Genomic DNA, 17,930 nt, shown 5'->3' with positions numbered 1-17,930 from the left:
CTTATAAGAAATCAGTAAATCTAAGTATAGTGTTTCCCTGAGTTCCATGAGCTTCTCTAATAAATTATTCAAATCTGAGGGAAATATGGGAACTCTAATTTGCAGCCAGTTGGTCAAAAGTCCCAGAGGCCCTGAGTTGCAACTGAGTCTGAAGTGGTGGCAATCTTGTGAAACTGAGCCTTCAACCCGTGAAATCAGTTGCTATCTCCAGGTAGATGGTGTCAGATTGAATTAGAGGAGACCCAGCTGGAGTGTGCTACAGAATTGATGACTGGCTTATTCCATGTCAGCATCTTGCTGTCTTGATGGATATCTGATAATGTAAATTCTTTTATCTTATTTTTTTATAAACATTTTGGCACTTTTCTTCATTTCCATATTCAATTTTGAATAAGCCTATCTTTAAAAAAACAAGGATTTTTATCAATTTGGTGAAGATGGGCATTTTTGCAATATGAAGTTGTTCCATCTAAAGCTATGGTAGATCCTTCCATGTATATAGGTCTGCTTAAATGTTTCCAAATAATATATTAAACATTCATTCTCTGCACATCTTTTGGCACTAAATAAATCGATATTATAATATATAATATTTAAAATATTATAATATATAATATTTAAAATAGACAAATTGATATGTTTGACATATGCATATATCTTGAAATCATCACTACAATCAAGATAAACAAAACCCATCATCCACCAAAAGTTTCCTCATGGCTCTTGGTAATTCTTCTCTCCCATTCCTCGATGCTCAAATGGTGCCCTATTCCCCATACCCAGACAACCAGTGATCTGCTTTCTGTCCTATTATTGTTTGTATGTGAGGTGTACCCCAAAAGCTCACCTGTGAAACAATGCAAGAAGGTTCAGAGGAGAAGTGATTGGGTTGTGAGAGTCTTAACCCAATCACTGAATTAATCCTCTGATAGGGTTTAACTGAGAGGTAGCTGGAGGGAGATGGGGTGTGACTATGGGGTATACATTTTTTATCTCGAGAGTGGACTTTCTCTCTGCTTCCTGATTACTATGTGAGCTGCTTCCCTCTGCCACACTCTCCCACCATGATGTTCTTGCTGCACCTGGAGCCCTGAGGAATGGTGCCAGCCTTCTATGAACTAACACCTCTGAAACTTTGAGCCCTCAACTATTCCTCCTTTAAAATTGTTCCGGTCAGATCTTTTAGTCATAGCAGTGAGAAAAGTGACTAAGCAGTCACTGTAGATCAATTTGCTCTTTCTAGAATTTTATATAAATGGGATCATATAGTTTATACTCTTTTATTCGGCTTCTTTCAGTTAGCTTAATTACTTTAAAATTTATCTAGATTGCAGTGTATCAATCACTAATTGCTTTTTCAAAAAGGTATAGATTGCAAAATAGGTATAGATTGACAGGAAGTTGCAAACATAGTACAGAGAATTCCTGTGTACTCTTACCCCAGTTTCTCCCAGTAGATATATCTTATATAATTATAGTGCAACATCAAAATCAGTAAATTGACATTGTAATGTATCTATTTCTATGTCATTTTTTCATGTCTGGAGGTTTGAATAACCAACAGTCAATGAAGGTACAGAGCTGTTCTGCCACCACAAAGATTCCCTCCTGATACCCCTTTATAGACACAACCACCTCCATTCTCCACCATCCCTAACCCCTGGCAACCACTAATCTGTTTTCCATCTCTATAATTTTGTTAGAATTCTGAGATGTTATAAGTGGAGTCATATAGTATATGATCTTTTGAGACTGGTATTTTGCTATGGTTTAGATATAGTTTGAGTGTGTCCTCCAAGGGTTCACATGTTGACATTTAATTCCCCTTGTTAGGTATTGAGAGGGCAGAAACATAGCCAGGTGTGGGTGACATGGGAGGCTGAGACAGGAGGATCACAAGTTAGAGGCTAGCCTCAGCAACTTAGTGAGAGATCCTGACTCAAGATAAAAAATTTAAAAAGAGGATTGGGAATAATCCAACCACAGTATTTAGAGGTAGGAGGTGGGGCCTTTGGGAAGTGATTAGGATTAGATAAAGTCAGCAGAGTGGAGCCCCCATGATTGAATACTACCTGCTTCATAAGAAGAGGTAGAGACACCCGCACATATTTGCCCCCTTGTCTGACCATGTGATGCCCTGCACTCTGCCAAGAAAAAGGCCATCAATAGGTACAACCCCCTGACTTTGGACCTCCAGAACCATGAGCCAAAATTAACTTCTTTTTGTTGAAACTTACCCAGTCCATGATACCATGTATTGGCCACAGAAAAATGAACAAATACACTTTTTTTTTCACTCATCACAATGTCTTTGAGATCCATCTAAGTTGTTGCCCATCTTTATTTATGTGTGTTGAGTAGTGTTCCATGGTATGAATGGATCACAGTTAGTTTAGCCATTCACTCATTGAAGGACATTTGGTTGTTTCCTGGTTTGGGGCTAGTACAAATAAAGCTGAGAGAAAGAATTGTGTACAGGGTTTTGTGTGTACATAAGATTTCATATTTCTGGTATAAATGCCTAGGAGTACAATTTCTAGGTCATATGTTAAGTATATGTTTAGTTTTTTCACATCCCAAAAGCAATGTATGAGAGATCTAGTTTCTCCACATCCTTCCAGCATTTGATAGTGTCACTATTTTTTGTTTTTGTCCTAGTGGATATATAGTGACAACTGTTTACACTGCCCTAATGACTAATAATGCTGAGCCTCTTTTCAAGTGCTTATTTGCTATTCATATTTCTTCAGTGAAATGTCTCTTCATGTCTTTTGTTCATTATCTAACTGGATTGTTTGGTTTCTATTGTTGAATTTTAAGAAAATATATTCATATACCTAGACACAAGTCCTTTGTCAGACGTAAGTTTTGTAAATGTTTCCTAATAATCTTTTCATTCTCTTAACAGACTTACATAGAACAGAAATTTCTTATTTTCATGAGGTCCAATGTATTATTTTTCTTCTCTAAGTTCTTCTCTAAGTTGTACTAGTTATTTAGTTTGTTTGCTTATTATTTATGTATTTATTTTTGCTAAGCAGTATTCCATTGTATGGAAATGTCATGATTTATCTGTTCACCTGTTGATGGCATTAGGTTGTTTCTAGTTTTTTACTATCACAAATAAGGTTGCTGTGAACATTTGTGTGCAAGTCTTTGTATGGGAGTGTGTGTGTTCTATTCTCTTGAGAAATACCTTGGAATAGAATAGCTGAATCATGTTCAACTTTTTTAAAAAATATTTACTTTTTAGCTTTAGGTGTACATGATATCTTTATTTTATTTTTATGTGGTGCTGAGGATCGAACCCAGTGCCTCATTCATGACAGGTGAGCATGCTACCATTTGTGCCACATCCCCAGCCCCCATGTTCAACTTTTTAACAAATTTCCAAGTTGTTTTCTGAAGTAGTTGAACTATTTTATATTCAGCAGTGTATTGGCATTCCAGCTCTTTACATGTTTGCCAATGTATGGTCAATCTTTTAAATTTAGGGATTCTAAATAGTATGGAGTTTATCTCATTGTCATCTTTATTTTCATTTTCTTAATGACTAATATTGAGCATTTTTTCATATCTTCTTTGGTGAAGTATCTATTCATATCTCTTGCCCACTCTTATTGGATCATTTGCTTTCTTATTGTATTCTAGATACAAATCTTTTATTAGATATATAGTTCACAAATATTTCCTCCTGGTGTATTCATTTTGTCTTTTCATTCTCCTACCAGTCATATTGGATTAAGAGTTCATCCTGGGGCTGGGGTTGTGGCTCAGTGGTAGAGTGCTCACCTAGCATGTGTGAGGCACTGGGTTCAATCCTCAGCACCACATAAAAATAAATAAAATAAAGGTATTGTGTCCACCTACAACTAAAATTTTTTTTAAAAAAGTACATCCTAACAACCTTGTTTATACTTAATTACCTTTTTAAAGACCCTGTATCAAAATGCAGACACATTCTAAGGTAGTTTATTTTTGAATTTAGAGAATGTGTATTCATATATTGTAGATACAAGTTATTTGTCAGACATATGGCTTGTGAATATGTACCAGATGTCACTATCCACCCATTAGAACAAAAATAAGAAACAGCAACCATATCAAAGGGGTTAGGATTTCAACATTTGGGTTTTATTTGAGGAGGGGACATAATTCAGCCCATAACACTCCTCAACAATTGCAGAGGCCACACTGGCGTTTTTGTTTTGTTTTGTTTTTCTGTTCCTTTTTGCCCAATTATAAAAATCACAATTCTTCTTTTCCCTGGTGCTCATGTCTCTTAGAATCCTTTGATCATCCTTTTTCCCACTCCTTGAATCTGGGCTGGCCTTGCCAATAGAAGGCAGTTGTAACACGGTTCTAGATCTGAAGGAAAGCCTTAGGAGGCCTTGCAGGCTTCCACTAGGATGAAAGACACGTGGCCCAGTTGCTCCCATTGCCCCAGCAGTCAGCCAGCCAGCTCTAAGAAGCAAAGCCACCCAGCTGATTGGTTACTGACCCTGCCAAGAGTAAGATCATCTGAGATCAGAAGAATAGCCTAGCTGAGCCCAGTCTGAATTGCTGACCCACAAAAGCATAAGCTAAATAAATGGTTATTATTTTTATGCCACTAACTTTAGAAGTGGTTTATTATGAAGCAAAAACTGCCTGGTACCTTTCCTAAGGGCCTTTGCTGTAGTTCTTACTGACATCTGGAAGGTTCTGTGCCTTGATCTTTGCATATCTGGTTGTGCTGTGACATCTATATCTCTTCTCAAATACAATCTGCTCAGACAGGCCTTCCCTGACCAACCAACATAATTCAATCAGTCTGTGTTTTTTCTATCACTCCCCCTATTTTATTTTCTACTGATTATCAACATGATCTTTTTCATTTGTTTCTTAATTTACTTGTTTATTGTGATCTTACTCTATTAGAATATGAATTTTATGAGACCAGAGACCTTGTCTGTTCTCATCAGTGACTGACTAGTGCTTGGCACTCAATAAGCAATTGTTGAATAATAAAATAATGAATCCTTTGACAATCACATGATATGGATATTATTCTTCTTTATTTTACAGATAAGAAATTGGACAGGGAGAGATAAGTGACTTGCCCCAAACTACAGTTTGTGGTAGTGGTGGTGGGGATATAGGGTGCTGGGACTTGAATCTTAGATTTCCAAAGGTATACTACACTTTGTTTTTAAATTCTGACAAAGGAAACAGGGCAGACTATCACCTTCTATGGTAATGGTCCTTTTTTCATACCACAGACACAGCCCTCAGAGCAGTTAACATCCCAAGTGGTCAGCCCCAGGGGTCACTGGCTTTTAGCAGCAGTAGCAGAGTATGAAGATTCGCCTTTGATATTTTCCCCTGACCTCCCAGAAAGAGGAGGCAATCCATTCCCCTATCCCCATTTACGATTATGACTTTTTCCCCTAATGAATTAGTGATGCTAATAATTTATTTCTAACTATTCCTTTGAAGGGGAATTACAGTTCATTTTAGTCTATTGCAAACAGATTTCTCTAAGCAAGTCAGTCCTGATGTTGAAACTATAATACATAATACATGTTTTTGTTAGTTTGTTAGTTTTACTGTTTAGAACAATAGAGAATAACTTCAAAAATGAAAAATGAACAGAAATTCACTGGGAAATAGTTCAACAAATAGATTATATTTTCCTACCCAAACTACATATGTTCAATTAAATTTATATTAAAAAGTCAATTTCCCAAAAGATATAAGAGTAAAAAGTCAAAATGAAAGTTAACTCGTTTTTTGTCTGTTTGTTTTGAGAAATGAAATTTAAAACAGACAGAAATGCTTGCTTTTCAGCAAATTCCACTTTGCCAAGTTTCAGAAGGCAGAAGACTAACATGGCAGTTTTCACTGTTGTTTCCATGCCTGGGAGAATCTGGGGTACCTGCTGCTTTGTGACAGCTGGCTTTGTCATCACAGGATCCATTAGCACAATGGTTTCACATCCATGAGCAGCCTAGAGCTTAGAGCACCAACCTGGTGTAGAGTATCTCCTGCTGCCTCTTACAGTGGAGTTGTGGGTTTCAAGCTCAATCTATGTGCCTCAATCAATTTGCATGGAACTAGTACAATCATTTACTGCATATTTACCACCTTTTTATTGTTGTTGTTGCTATAACCAAAAGAACTGATGGGAACAATTAGAAGATTAAAAGTTTATTTTGGCTTGCAGTTTCAGAAGTCTCAGTCCACAGAGGCCAACTCCATAGCTTTGGGCCTAAGGTGAGGCAGAACAGACAAACTCTACATAAGGCAGCGGGTGGCAGGGGAAAGCAGCTGAGGACTTGGCAAAACCAAAGACAAAATAGAAACCCTAAAGTCACACCCCCAGTGACATACCTCCTCTAGCCCCACCATACCTGCCTACCCCTACAAGTTAATCCACATCAGTGGATTAATCCACTGATTAGGTTAAGTGCCCTCTCTCTCTCTCTCTCTCTCTCATTATTTATTTATTTTTAAAGTATATTAAATTTTTATTTTTAATTTTTTTTAAAGAGAGAGAGAGAGAGAGAGAGAATTTTAATATTTATTTTTTAGTTTTCAGCGGACACAACATCTTTGTTTGTATGTGGTGCTGAGGATCGAACCCGGGCGGCACTCATGCCAGGCGAGCGCGCTACCCCTTGAGCCACATCCCAAGCCCTATTTAAAAAAAAATTTTATATTGATTTTTTTTAAAATAAATGACAGCGGAATGCATTACAATTCTTACTACACATATAAAGCACAATTTTTCATATCTCTGGTTGTATATAAATTATGTTGACACCAATTTGTGTCACAAAGTACATACGTGTATTTTGGATAATGTTGTCCATCACATTTCACCATCCTTGCTACCCCCCCCCCCTTTCCCTCCCACCCGGCTGCCCTATCTAGAGTTCTGTCTATTCCTCCCATGCTCCCTACCCCACTATGAATCAGCCTCCTTATATCAGAGGGGTTAAGGCTCTCTTAATCCAATCGTTTAATCTCTGAAAATTCTTGCATTATCTAGCACATAAACGGTTGGGAGACACCTTATGTCCAAAGGATAACGGATTTTCTCTGTCCTGGGAGTGGAAGAAAGAAAATGCCCCAGTAATCCTTTTCCTTGGGGTGGGGGTGGGGGGTTGGGAGGGAAAGAGAGAGAGAGAGAATTTTTTAATATTTATTTTTCAGTTTTCGGTGGGCACAACATCTTTATTTTATTTTATGTGGTGCTGAGGCTCGCGCATGCCAGACGAGTGCATTACCGCTTGAGCCACATCCCCAGCCCATTTTTCCTTACTTCTTGATTCAACTCTTTTTGGCCTCTTTGTCCTTCCTGGGGTGAGTAAGAGAACACTGGGGCTTTTCTGCTTAAAAAGCCCTACCTGCAGGGGCAACTCCTGTGGCTGCAGAGGATGGAGCTCAGGACTGACCTGAAACCCTGGGGCACCCTTCCCTGGCCCGCGTCTCCCGGCGGTGGCGGGCTCTGGGAGAGCTGCTCACAGCCCGCAGGGGGCGCCGCGAGCCCATCGCAAAGAGCTGCTGCCATGCGGCTAAGGTTAGGAGCCGAGCTGCTCCCCGCCTGCAGGCCAGGCCAGCCGCCTGTCCTCGCATTCTGAAGGCAAACAGAAACGCTATCACCCTAACAGAGCAGGGATTGGAGACCTTGGCTTTTTTCCTTCCTTACTCAGTCCATTTATCCGCCGCTGCGCAGCGTCTGAGCTAGAAGCCTTTTGCTTCAGGGTTGTTTTATTCTGGGACTGAACCCAGGCGGGGCTTAGCCACTGAGCCACATCCCCAGCCCTTTTTTATATTTAATTACAAGAATCGCTTAGGGCCTTGCTAAATTGCTGAGGCTGGCTTTGAACTTGCCATCCTCCTGCCTCAACTTCTCCAGTCGCTGGGATGATGGGCATGCACGCTTTCTCCAGGGTATTCAAACCGCAGCATTGAGGTCGCCTCAGCACCTCTGGGAAGCCTTCTTGAAGGCCCCTGAGACTTGGGCGTGAAACCCCGGCGGGTCTAGTTGCGCTTGTGTGGGGGCCACTTGCACTATGGCTGGTTCTGAGGATGGATCTTTGCCTCCCTACCTGGCCTGAAGCCCCTCAGCGCCTCATCTGAGCTCCATTCTGTTCCCTGGTTTAGAATTATAGGTGAGGGAGCCACCGCTTCTCCCTCGGCACTCACAGATGAGGCCAGGCAGGGAGAGCCACTGCTCCATCTCCAACCTTTAGCTACCCCGGACTAGAGGAGCTGCAAGAGCGCCTGGGTCCGTTTGGCTGGGACAGGGGAGGGGCGGCCAGGGGAGGTCTGAGTGAGATCGTGCACCAGGTCAGCAGGGGCCTGTAGATGCCTGTGGGTGGGTTTGTGGAGGTGTGAGCCTGCGTGTGTAGGAAAGCATCTAAATTAACCATATATCTGTATAGGATAAGTATGCAATTTAAATTAAGACTGATTTCAATCTTGTTACTTGATGATGTAAGTAACACACCCAATTCAGAGTCCAGCTCACGTCGGAGGTCTGGCGACTAGTACTGTATTTGCAACAGTAGACACCCAACTGGGAAAATTTCTCCATCAAGTGGCCTTTGTTGTTCTACTTTATTAAAGATAATTTTTTTAAAGAGAAAAATCATGCCTCATACAAGTAAAGTATGAACACATATGTCAGTGATTTTATTTAATTCATTAATTAATGAAACCAGCAATGTGTTAATGGTTTCAATACAAAGACTAGAAACACATATTGGCAAACAAATGATTATGAAAGGAATCTGCTAATTGTTACAAATCTGGCTTCTTCCACAGCTGAGAAGGGGAATCACTCCTACCTCCACTGGACAAAATTCACTTGCATTACCCTTGTCAAGAATGATCTGTATTATTTTTGGACAATAAAAAATGGAAACTACTGTAGAATCAGATAACCTCGAAGGGTACACTAGCCCAGCATGGCATAGACTGCTTTTTCTCCCCATATCAGAAATCTGGCCCAGTTTTTGCTGGCTGTTTGTACAATGGGCTTGGGGTACATAAAGGTTTCTCAAATTTACTAACAATGAGACTCTTTTTTCTAAGTGAAATCTTACAGAACCTTAATACGTTTTTAAAATCTCAGAGTTAAAATGATTTATTACAGTTAATACATGCTCATTGTAAGTATGGAAATATTATAAAAGGCTGTTAAAAACTAGTCTCCCTTCACTTCTTTCCCCCCTGTTTCCTTCCCATTCTCCAGAGCTACATACTGTAACAAGTTTCTTATGAATTTTATAGACACTCTATGTGCATATACAAACATATTCCTAAAAACAGGAGTAGGGTAAAAACAACTGGTTCATCTGTACTTTTTTTTTTTTAATAAGAAATGTATTGTGGACATTTCCTCAGAACATAGAACTCTACCTCAGCATTTTAAATGGCAAATAATAGTCCATGGCGTAGGTATCTTTTCACTTATTTGATTGGAATTCTATGAATAGACATTTTTAGTTATTTCAGATTTTATGGTATAAGCAAATGCTGCAATGAACTTCTTTAATCAATTTTTTTTGGTGTGTGCAATTATATATATGTGTGTTTGTGTGTTTAAACTTTTTAGCAATGGAATCACTGGTTTCAAGGGTAGCTACATTTAACATTTTCACATATACTGGTAAGTAGCTTTCCCCACACATTGGAGTAATTTATTTTTTCTGCCAAATGGCATCTCTTGACATCCCCACCTGCACTAGGTATTATCAAACTTTTAGATCTTTGCCAATCTGATAGAGGGAAAATGGCACCTCATAATTTCAGCATACTTTTCTACAATTATCTCTAGCAGTTAAAATTTCTCTTTGGTGGGAAGCTGCTTCATTATTTGTGTGACTTCCTTCTGCAGAAGAACACACACTGTATGGTTTGGAAGCTCTGGAGCTCTGTGGGTTCCCTGGGCTCTCATATTCCAGGAGGCAGGCTCTTTCTGAGAGTGCGTTTGTTTCTGTTGCTGCGTGTCGGTGTGGGGCCGTGTGCCACTTCTGCATGTCTGAGTGTGTCTGTGTGCCAGTGTGTTCATGGCAGTGAGTGTTCACATCTCCCTGCTGGGAGGAACAGACCTGCCCACAAGGGTGCAGGGTATCCGGAGGTTTATTGTAGGCTACAGAGATTGTTTCTCATGGGGGGAAGGAGCAGCTGGACTTTCTGTAACTAAGAAAGGACTGTGTCCTCCTCACTATCCCTCTCACCTAATCCTGTTTCTCCCAGGGTATTCCTCTTTTTTTTTTTTTTCTGCAGACCCATGGGCCCAAAGCAGCCACTGCAGGCTTACCCTTCATGCCTTTAAGCTAAGGAGGCCATTGCTGCCTGGAACGGTAGCCCAATTTCCCAAGAAATCAACCCATCAGTGTATCTGGAGAAGAGAAAACAGAAACCAACAGGGTTTGTTGGCAGGGGCTGATGTAATAATGATTGTAAATCTCTGCTTCTTCCCATGTATCACTCTGCGGAGTGGTTGCCAGTTCAATTCATCTGTCCACCAGCAGTGCATCTGGGGGCTGCAGCTTGGCAGGAAGATAGACCTGGGTTCCAGCTTCTTCTCTGCCACTTACTGGCTGTATGTATGAGGGCAAACCATGTGATTTGTTTGAGCTTCACGTTCTCCATCTGTAAATCAAGATTAACAGGGTCTACCTCATGGAGTCATTATGAGAATGAAATGAAATAAATAGTATATATAATGGATCTTAATAAGTGAGGTCTCAGTCAACACAGAAGCTCCTTCCCCTAAGAGTGACATTTTAATAATCACACTTTTCAAAATGAAGATCAAAGAACATCAAGAAGTGTTAAACATCAGAAGCAGAGAGGATCCTTTTGCCACTGACACATCCATTCGATGGTAGCCTGGGTAGGAGTGTGGGAATGGCAAGATCTGGCCCTGCCTACCCTCCTGTGCCACTTGCTACTGCTCCCTGGTAATTGTAGCCACACCTGTGGAAGCTCCTGCATACAGCATGCTGGTTCATGCCTCTACACCTTTGCTCATGCAGTTCCTGCAGCCTGGAGCATTCTCCCCCATTCCATTTACCTGGCAAAGGCCTATTTATACCTTAAGACACATTAGGATAAAAGATACTTTATTTAGTCTAGCACATCTGGTTATTTGCCTGAAAGAAAGTCACAAGCAGACTTTACAATTCCAGATGGTTTAAAGGCTTAAAAATGTAAAATGTAAAGTATTAAGATCTGGTGGTAAGACAAACCACAATGCAACAGGAGCACATACCCACCAGAATGGCTAAAATGAAAAGGTCAGATGATATTAAGTGTTGAGGTAGCTGCAGAGCGATGAGAAGTCTCTTGTGTTGCTGGGGGTGGAATTGGAACAACTGCTCTGGATGACTGACTGCTTGGCAATATCGATGAAAGCTAAATGTGCACATTCCCCGTGACCCAGAAATTACACTCTCGGATAAATACCCAGCAGAAATGCAGATCTCCATTTGCTAAAGAACATGTACAAGAATGTTCATAGCAGTCCTATTTGGAGTAGCTCCAAAATGAAAGCAACCCAAACGTCCATCGACAGTGAAACAGATAGTGTATATATAAAATTTATATACAGGAATAGTGCAGAGCAACGAGACTGAGTGAACTACATGAAGGAATCTCACAAACATGATACTGAATTAAAGCTAGATACAAGTAAGCCACATGGAAAAGATTCATTTAGATAAAGTTCAAACCCTAAACTCTGTTGCAAGAAGTAGGGTGGAGGTTAATCTTTTGGGAGGGAAGTGGCTGGAAGGGGACATGAAGGAGAGTCAGGTGCTGGTCAGGATTGCTCAGGATTTGTTTCCTTATTTCTTTTCTTTTTTCTGGAGATTGAACCCAGGGGGCCTTTACTGTTGAGCTACATCTCTGGCCTACTCTTTTTTTTAATATATATTTTTTAATTGTAGTTGGACACAATACCTTTATTTTTTTATGTGGTGCAGAGGATTGAACCCAGTGCCCAACATGTGCTGGGCAAGCGCTCTACTGCTGAACCACAACCCCAGCCCCCCACCCCACTCTTTTATTTTAAAACAGGATCTCACAAAATTGCTGAGGTTCTTATTAAATTGCTGAGGCTGACCTTGAACTTGAGATCTTCCTGCCTTAGCCTGCCAAGTCACTGGGATTATAGGTGTGCACCATTGCACCCTACAAAGGTTTTGTTTCTTGATCTAGGTCCTGGTTACATTGAGTACTTTGCAAAAATTTATCAATCCATAAAAATATATGCACTTTTTTATGCATATTGTACTGTAATAACAGTTTTGGCAAATATAATCTGGGCTTTATATAATCTAACAGTTAGAAGACATTCTCAACCAAGGTTGGAAACCTAGATGGAAAAAATGGATGTTTTTGCCTATATATTTTTCACACATTTTTATTGATGCACTATAGTTGTACATAATGATGGAATTTGTTGTTATATATTTGTACCTACATACAACATAACAATGTAATTTGATCAATATCACTTCCCATATATGTATATTTCTAAACACACATTTTGTGGCAAAATATTCCATAAGGAATGTCAAAAGACAAAAAGTAAATTTGGAAAATGTATTTGTATTGCAGATGATAGATAAAAGGCCAACCCCATAATATGCAAAGAATTCTTACAAATTGTTAAGAAAAAGACAGAGCTGGGAATGGTAGATATGAGCACTTGCCTAGAATGTGCCAGGCCTAAAACAAGAAGAAGAAGAAAAGATAAACAACCCGATAGAGAAATAGGCAATTTAGAGAAGAAAAATATCCAGCACTATGGAAAGATGCTCAAATTCATTAGAATTCAGGGAAATTCAAATTAAAGTAATAATAACATATCATTTACACCCTCTAGCCTGGCAAAATTAAAGTCTCTATACCAACTGCATATGGGAGGAAAAGTGCGCTCTCAATCATTGCTAGTGGAGATGTAAATTACTGTAGCCGTTTTGGAAATCAATCTGGAAAAATCCATTAAAATTAAAGATACATATGCTCTTTGACCCAGTGATCCCACTCTTGGGAATTTATTCCAGAGAAATAAAAGCATCCACCTATGGGCCCCTGTACAGGGGTGTTTATTGCAGCATTGACTGTAAAGGTACATTTGTATGCATGCACGTTCACACAGAGGAACAAAGCAAGGGCCCCTTAGCAGGGAAATGGTACGGATGATGACAGGAGGAAACATTCATCTTTTTGTTGCCCACATGATCTTGACCTTGGGCAGAGATGAACAGTTGTAGATGACCAGAAGCCCTTTTCATCCTGGCATTAGCCAATAGCATTGGTTCCAAAGCAGGATTTGGAGAGACCATCTGGGATGAAGTCATCACACACAGTCCTTTGCAGTGGGACTCAGATCCTAACTCTCCAGGATCAAAGAAGGAACAGCAACAAAAGAGGATCACAAAGGTGGCCATTGGAGACATCCACTTCTAGTTCCACTGAGGGTGGCTTTCTTAAGCCAAAGCCAGACAAACATTTCTACTAACTGAAGCCTGAAAGAGACATGGAATTAATGATAAATAATGATTTCTAAAAACCATGTCTCCCTTCTGAGGTTTGTGTTCAGTTCATGTCTCCATCCACTGACGCTCTTCTCTGAGTAACTTAAAGTGGGCTTTGACCTCTCAAACCTCCATTCAGCTATTGGGAAGCCCTGGCCCAGCTTAGGAAGGTAACCCTAAGCAATTCTCCAAGCAGACCACATAGCATATGTATAAATGTTTAAAATTATAAACTGAACCAGTAAACTATTAGATAAAAATGTTTTATCCTTCTACCGTGGAAAATAAACACCCAAAAGATTTTAAAAAATTAAAAAGTACAGTGGAACAATATATGATTTTTAAATTATTTATTTCTTACTTGGTTATTTATTTTGGTGCAGGGAATTAAACCCAGGGCCTTGGGCATGCTAGACATGTGGTGGACCACTGGGTTATATCTCCAACCCTGTCATTTTAGTTTTTATATGAATGAAAGTTGGCAAAATAGTAAAGATGACAGAATTCAATTATTTTTTGCACATATTTGGATATTCTGTTATGGGCCAGTGAAGTTTTGATAACTAATAAAATCAAGGTGTACATAATTAGGGATGAGGAAAGAACCTCAGTGGTAGAATACTTGCCTCAGCACTGCAAAAGAAAAGATAAACATAATCCATAACTTGTTATACATCTTTTCATTAAATTTAATTTTTATTGCAAATGACTTAATTATGTTGTTAAAAATCAAGATTTTTTTGCACAATTTTTTTCTACTGTTAGTGATGCCAAATTATCTTTTTTTTTTAATCATTAGTAATTCTTAGATAATTTAAAAAAAATAATTTCAATCTGGAAAAAGTTTCACTAATATAAAGAATGTTATAAAAAATCTTAAAAGAATATTTGAACTTTGAAAATGAATCATGAATTTTAAATATTTTGTTCAGATATTTTTATGGCATTATGTAAAAGAAATAATCATGAGTGTGGAAAATACTGCAAAATATTTTAATTTCGCCATTGAAAATCTGCCTCTCATATTGCAATTTCACAATCTCTTAGAGTAATGTCTAGATTTATGGAGTTATGTGAAGAATTCATACATGTGACATCTATACCTACATTGATATAGATTTAAAGGTAAAATAAAGTGTTACTATGGCAAAAATATTCCTCAGCCACCATAAGCAGTTGTCAATACCACACTAATTTGTGAGTCCCTCCTGAACTAAGAGCCAGAGCACAAAGAGAAGCATGAAATGGACGTGTCGCCCTACTGGGAAATGGTATTTCACTGTGCAAGAGATGATTGCATTCTCTCGATCTGAGAAAAAGGATTTGACAAGTTAATTAATTTGTCTTTTTTCTTACCTAAGTGCTTCCGCCACTCAAATCCTCCCTGTACTCTGAAGTGGTTTCTGTCTCTGATGTTGGCAGAAGCACAACCCAGAAACCTCAGAGACATTCACACACAGTTGTTTTCAGTCTTGAGGACTCAGGGCAAAAGGTAAGCAGCAGTGATCCTCTGGGCCCTGAACAGTGTTGACACTGGAACTGACGTTTTGGTCCCAGGCTGTGCCATGCTAGCACAAAGCACCAGTTCCCATGTGCTCCCCAGTCAGTTTATTTTGTGTGTGTTTGTGATATGGGAGACCCTCTGAAGTAGGGCTTCTCAAACTTTCTATGGTCCAGGACCCAGTTTTAATTTTCTGATCATACCCAGAACAATTCTTTTGTAAAAATCCACAAGAAATAAAACACTAGAAAAATGAATGTTAAAAACCCATACAAAATGACCATTTAAAAAATTTCTTTTCTACATCCTAATCCTGATATAGTAGTCACAGGATCAGGTCTTACAACTACAAGGTCTTGAAGCAGGGACTATTACTAAACAAGAAACTGTAACTGTGTTTCTAAACTCCATCTGAGAATTCCCAAGGGCTTGAGGCAGGTGGGTCATGCTCCACTCCCTCTGGCACAATTGAGGTTAACAATGAATGAATCTACATTGCCTGTGGTGAAAATAGTCTACTAGGGCCAGGTGGGTGGTACACACCTGTAATCCCAGTGGCTGGGGAGGCTGAGGCAAGAGGATCATGAGTTCAAAGGCAGCCTCAGCAACTGTAAGGTGCTAAGCAACTCAGTGAGACCCGTCTGTAAATAAAATGCAAAATAGGGCTGGGGAATGTGGCTCAGTGGCCAAGTGCCCCTGAGTTCAATCCCCGGTACCCCACCCCCAAGACAAAACAAACAAACAAACAAAAACCCCCAAACAGTCCACTAATTGTGCACCTGTGTCAATTTGCCCTATCTGAATGCCTGTGGACCAGTGGACCAAGGGGAGGCACTGGTAGATTAGTATTGTTGCCTGCTGTTTAGACAAACACAGTGACCAAACCTGATGTCCATTCCACAGGGAGGAAATGTTTAGGTGTAAATAAAGAGAAGGAAGAATGGTAGCTGAGTGTAAAGGCATGAATAAATGGGTTATGAATTGACAGAAATTCAATATTACATTAACCTAGGAAGAGGCTCAAGCAAGCGACACCATTGTCTCTTAGCTCAATTTTACTGGGTGCCTAAAGGGGGAAAGACAGGTTTGCAGAAGCTGCTCCTGCTTTGGGAACCTGACAAGATTGAAGGCTAGCCTACAAACCTGAGTGACTTCTCCTGGGAAATGTATTCATGCAATATGATGGACTACACTAATTTTTAATTCCAAATGGGATTCTGAAAATGTTCCAGTATCTTTTAGGTTGTAAAGGTTCTCTGAAATTGTGCAAACTATTTACTTGGTCTTTGCCCTGTCGACTGGTGTATAACTCCTCAAATCCTCAGAGTCTCCAGAGTGCTGTGTCTTGTATGCTATTGAGTTGAGGATGGCTAGTAGCTACTAGGTAGCTCCAGGGGTGGGGGGGGGGGCTGGTCACTGGAAAGACCAAGGGGGGATTAAAGGGATGGCACTTTCCCCAGGCGCAGAGAGGGACTGAAGATTAAATTGATCACCAGTGGCCAATGGTGTAATCAATCATGTCTGTGTCATGAAGCCTCTATTAAAACCCCAAAGGATAGTGTTGGAGAGCTTCTGGACTCTGGGAGGTCCCTGAAGGGTTGCATACTGGGACAGAGCATAGAAGCTTCACATCCCTCCAGCACACATTGCTCTATGCATCTTTTCAACTGACTTAGCACTTTTTTTCCCTTTCTTTGTTGTTTTTAGATATTGTTTTAGTCAGCTTTTTCACTGCTGTGACTAAAAAAATCTGACCAGAATGATTGTTGAGGAGAAAAAATTTGAGGGCTCTCCTGGATTCAGAGGTCTTAGTCAATAGAAGGCTAGATCCATTCCTCAAGGCTTGAGGTGAGGCAGAACATCATGGTGGAGGAGTGTGGCAGAGGGAAACAGTTCACATGGTGATCAGGAAGCAGAGAGGTCTCCACTTGCCAGATACAAATACATACCCAAAGCCAAGCCTCAATTCCTACCTCCTCCAACCATACTCTACCACTTCAGGTACCCCTCAGTTAATCCCTATCAGGTGATTAATTCACTGATTAGGTTCAGGCTTTCACAACCCAATCATCTCCTCTGAATCTTCTTGCATTGTCTCACACATGAGCTTTCGGGGGATACTTCACTCTAAACCATAACATATATACATGACTGTAGCATGTATTTTGACATATTATATATATATATACATGGGGTGCAACCCCTTATAATTCTTGTAGTTGAACATGATGTGGAGTTACACTGGTTGTATATTCATATATGAGCATAGGAAAGTTATGTCTGATTAATTCTACTGTCTTTTCTATTCCATTCCCCCTCCTTTCCCTTCATTCCTCTTTGTCATATCCAACGAAATTCTATACTTCCCCTCTCTACCCTCCCTTGTTATGGGTTAGCATCTACATATCAGAGAGAACATTTGACCTTTGGTTTTGTGGGGACTGGCTTATTTCACTTAGCTTGATATTCTCTAGTTTCATCCATTTACTGGCAAATGCCATAATTTCATTCTTCTTAATAGCTGAATAATATTCCTGTGTGTGTGTGTGTGTGTGTGTGTGTGTGTGTGACATTTTCTATATCCACTTTTCTGTTTAAGTACACCTAGGTTGGTTCCATAGCTTGGCTATTGTGAATTGAGCTGCTATAAACATTGATGTGGCTGCATCACTATAGTATGCTGATTTTAAGTCCTTTGGATATGAGAAGTGAGATAATTGGGTCAAATGGTGCTTTCATTCCAAGTTTTCTAAGGAATCTCCATACTGCTTTCCAGAGTGGTTACACCAATTTGCAGTCCCATCAGCAATGTGTGAGTGAAACTTCCCCCTACATCCTCGACAACATTTATTGTTACTTGATTTCTTTTAAAAAACATATTAAAA

This window comes from Marmota monax, unplaced genomic scaffold, assembly GCF_021218885.2.
Source record: "Marmota monax isolate L192 unplaced genomic scaffold, Marmota_monax_Labrador192_F-V1.1 WCK01_AAM20220418_F8-fsc00111, whole genome shotgun sequence".
Classification (NCBI taxonomy): domain Eukaryota; kingdom Metazoa; phylum Chordata; class Mammalia; order Rodentia; family Sciuridae; genus Marmota; species Marmota monax.
The sequence above is the reverse complement of the archived record's forward strand: the minus strand, read 5'-3'. Positions refer to the sequence as shown.